Raw genomic sequence first — 4,531 nt, forward strand, 5'->3', positions numbered from 1 at the left:
AGGGTCCTGTTGCCTTTTGGGCTGCTGCCGCTTCTCCTCTTTGCCAGACGTACCTTAATGTTGGCTGTGTTGAAATATCCGGACATTTGGAACGTTTCAAAGCCCTTTCTGTACTCCTCTGCTGTATCGCAATCTCCAATGAACTGCATTGCCTCTAGATAATCCAGGTTGTGCCATTGGAGTACTTGAGTGTGCCATCTGAAATGTGAAAATAGACTGTTCTTTTTTATGCTGCTTCTTTCCTTAATGGTCAAGTCGTTTGGTTTTGTGCATTCTCCCCAATTGTTAGCTATGGATTCCCTTTCTGGGAATGTTTCATGTCATTCTCTCGTCCTTTGTCAACAGATTGTGGTCTGGTTTTCAGACTCATCCCATTATTAGGAGGCATAAAAATTGCCCTTGGTGTGTGCTAGTGGTGTTGGGGTATCATGTTAGATTCCCCTTCTTGCGACCTGCGTTCGATTCCAGGCTGGCGCAAGGGTCCTGTTCCCTTTTGGGCTGCTGCCGCTTCTTCTCTTTGCCAGACGTACCTTAATGTTGGCTGTGTTGAAATATCCGGACATTTGGAACGTTTCAAAGCCCTTTCTGTACTCCTCTGCTCTATCGCAATCTCCAATCAACTGCTTTGCCTGGACATAATCCAGGTTGTGCCATTGGATTACTTGAGTGTGCCATCTGCAACTTGAAAATAGACTGTTCTTTTTTATGTTGCTTATTTCCATAATGGTCAAGTCGTTTTGCTTCTGTGCATTCTCCCCAATTGTTAGCCATGGATTCCCTTTCTGGGAATGTTTTATGTCATTCTCTCTAGTCCTTTGTCAACAGATTGTGGTCTGGTTTTCAGGCTCATCCCTTTATTAGGAGACATAAAAATTGCCCTTGGTGTGTGCTAGTGGTGTTGGGGTATCATGTTAGATTCCCCTTCTTGCGACCTGCGTTCGATTCCGGGCTGGCGCAAGGGTCCTGTTCCCTTTTGGGCTGCTGCCGCTTCTTCTCTTTGCCAGACGTACCTTAATGTTGGCTGTGTTGAAATATCCGGACATTTGGAACGTTTCAAAGCCCTTTCTGTACTCCTCTGCTCTATCGCAATCTCCAATGAACTGCTTTGCCTGCACATAATCCAGGTTATGCCATTGGACTACTTGAGTGTGCCATCTGCAACTTGAAAATAGACTGTTCTTTTTTATGTTGCTTATTTCCATAATGGTCAAGTCGTTTTGCTTCTGTGCATTCTCCCCAATTGTTAGCCATGGATTCCCTTTCTGGGAATGTTTTATGTCATTCTCTCTAGTCCTTTGTCAACAGATTGTGGTCTGGTTTTCAGGCTCATCCCTTTATTAGGAGACATAAAAATTGCCCTTGGTGTGTGCTAGTGGTGTTGGGGTATCATGTTAGATTCCCCTTCTTGCGACCTGCGTTCGATTCCGGGCTGGCGCAAGGGTCCTGTTCCCTTTTGGGCTGCTGCCGCTTCTTCTCTTTGCCAGACGTACCTTAATGTTGGCTGTGTTGAAATATCCGGACATTTGGAACGTTTCAAAGCCCTTTCTGTACTCCTCTGCTCTATCGCAATCTCCAATGAACTGCTTTGCCTGCACATAATCCAGGTTATGCCATTGGACTACTTGAGTGTGCCATCTGCAACTTGAAAATAGACTGTTCTTTTTTATGTTGCTTATTTCCATAATGGTCAAGTCGTTTTGCTTCTGTGCATTCTCCCCAATTGTTAGCTATGGATTCCCTTTCTGGGAATGTTTTATGTCATTCTCTCTAGTCCTTTGTCAACAGATTGTGGTCTGGTTTTCAGGCTCATCCCATTATTAGGAGGCATAAAAATTGCCCTTGGTGTGTGCTAGTGGTGTTGGGGTATCATGTTAGATTCCCCTTCTTGCGACCTGCGTTCGATTCCGGGCTGGCGCAAGGGTCCTGTTCCCTTTTGGGCTTCTTCCGCTTCTTCTCTTTGCCAGACGTACCTTAATGTTGGCTGTGTTGAAATATCCGGACATTTGGAACGTTTCAAAGCCCTTTCTGTACTCCTCTGCTCTATCGCAATCTCCAATGAACTGCTTTGCCTGTACATAATCCAGGTTGTGCCATTGGATTACTTAAGTGTGCCATCTGCAACTTGAAAATAGACTGTTCTTTTTTATGTTGCTTATTTCCATAATGGTCAAGTCGTTTTGCTTCTGTGCATTCTCCCCAATTGTTAGCCATGGATTCCCTTTCTGGGAATGTTTTATGTCATTCTCTCTAGTCCTTTGTCAACAGATTGTGGTCTGGTTTTCAGGCTCATCCCTTTATTAGGAGACATAAAAATTGCCCTTGGTGTGTGCTAATGGTGTTGGGGTATCATGTTAGATTCCTCTTCTTGCGAACCGCGTTCGATTCCTGGCTGGCGCAAGGGTCTGGTTCCCTTTTGGGCTGCTGCCGCTTCTTCTCTTTGCCAGACGTACCTTAATGTTGGCTGTGTTGAAATATCCGGACATTTGGAACGTTTCAAAGCCCTTTCTGTACTCCTCTGCTGTATCGCAATCTCCAATGAACTGGATTGCCTCTAGATAATCCAGGTTGTGCCATTGGATTACTTGAGTGTGCCATCTGAAATGTGAAAATAGACTGTTCTTTTTTATGCTGCTTCTTTCCTTAATGGTCAAGTCGTTTTGTTTCTGTGCATTCTCCCTAATTGTTAGCTATGGATTCCGTTTCTGGGAATGTTTCATGTCATTCTCTCTTGTCCTTTGAAAACAGATTGTGGTCTGGTTTTCAGACTCATCCCTTTATTAGGAGGCATAAACCATGGCCACTCTGTGTGCCAGTGGTGTAGGGGTATCATGCAAGATTCCCATTCTTGCGACCCGGGTTCGATTCCCGGCTGGCGCAAGGGTCCTGTTGCCTTTTGGGCTGCTGCCGCTTCTCCTCTTTGCCAGACGTACCTTAATGTTGGCTGTGTTGAAATATCCGGACATTTGGAACGTTTCAAAGCCCTTTCTGTACTCCTCTGCTGTATCGCAATCTCCAATGAACTGCATTGCCTCTAGATAATCCAGGTTGTGCCATTGGAGTACTTGAGTGTGCCATCTGAAATGTGAAAATAGACTGTTCTTTTTTATGCTGCTTCTTTCCTTAATGGTCAAGTCGTTTGGTTTTGTGCATTCTCCCCAATTGTTAGCTATGGATTCCCTTTCTGGGAATGTTTCATGTCATTCTCTCGTCCTTTGTCAACAGATTGTGGTCTGGTTTTCAGACTCATCCCATTATTAGGAGGCATAAAAATTGCCCTTGGTGTGTGCTAGTGGTGTTGGGGTATCATGTTAGATTCCCCTTCTTGCGACCTGCGTTCGATTCCAGGCTGGCGCAAGGGTCCTGTTCCCTTTTGGGCTGCTGCCGCTTCTTCTCTTTGCCAGACGTACCTTAATGTTGGCTGTGTTGAAATATCCGGACATTTGGAACGTTTCAAAGCCCTTTCTGTACTCCTCTGCTCTATCGCAATCTCCAATCAACTGCTTTGCCTGGACATAATCCAGGTTGTGCCATTGGATTACTTGAGTGTGCCATCTGCAACTTGAAAATAGACTGTTCTTTTTTATGTTGCTTATTTCCATAATGGTCAAGTCGTTTTGCTTCTGTGCATTCTCCCCAATTGTTAGCCATGGATTCCCTTTCTGGGAATGTTTTATGTCATTCTCTCTAGTCCTTTGTCAACAGATTGTGGTCTGGTTTTCAGGCTCATCCCTTTATTAGGAGACATAAAAATTGCCCTTGGTGTGTGCTAGTGGTGTTGGGGTATCATGTTAGATTCCCCTTCTTGCGACCTGCGTTCGATTCCGGGCTGGCGCAAGGGTCCTGTTCCCTTTTGGGCTGCTGCCGCTTCTTCTCTTTGCCAGACGTACCTTAATGTTGGCTGTGTTGAAATATCCGGACATTTGGAACGTTTCAAAGCCCTTTCTGTACTCCTCTGCTCTATCGCAATCTCCAATGAACTGCTTTGCCTGCACATAATCCAGGTTATGCCATTGGACTACTTGAGTGTGCCATCTGCAACTTGAAAATAGACTGTTCTTTTTTATGTTGCTTATTTCCATAATGGTCAAGTCGTTTTGCTTCTGTGCATTCTCCCCAATTGTTAGCCATGGATTCCCTTTCTGGGAATGTTTTATGTCATTCTCTCTAGTCCTTTGTCAACAGATTGTGGTCTGGTTTTCAGGCTCATCCCTTTATTAGGAGACATAAAAATTGCCCTTGGTGTGTGCTAGTGGTGTTGGGGTATCATGTTAGATTCCCCTTCTTGCGACCTGCGTTCGATTCCGGGCTGGCGCAAGGGTCCTGTTCCCTTTTGGGCTGCTGCCGCTTCTTCTCTTTGCCAGACGTACCTTAATGTTGGCTGTGTTGAAATATCCGGACATTTGGAACGTTTCAAAGCCCTTTCTGTACTCCTCTGCTCTATCGCAATCTCCAATGAACTGCTTTGCCTGCACATAATCCAGGTTATGCCATTGGACTACTTGAGTGTGCCATCTGCAACTTGAAAATAGAC

The 4,531-nt window shown here is 45.0% G+C and overlaps 1 non-coding gene across 1 annotated transcript; it reads left to right on the forward strand.

Annotated features, from left to right (window-relative positions):
- Positions 1–2,806: 2,806 nt before the first annotated feature.
- On the forward strand, positions 2,807–2,877 carry trnag-ccc (transfer RNA glycine (anticodon CCC)). Its single transcript has one exon. It is a non-coding gene; the product is annotated as a tRNA-Gly (tRNA).
- Positions 2,878–4,531: the final 1,654 nt, after the last annotated feature.

Source organism: Conger conger, chromosome 6 (genome assembly GCF_963514075.1).
Source record: "Conger conger chromosome 6, fConCon1.1, whole genome shotgun sequence".
NCBI classification, from domain to species: Eukaryota; Metazoa; Chordata; class Actinopteri; order Anguilliformes; family Congridae; genus Conger; species Conger conger.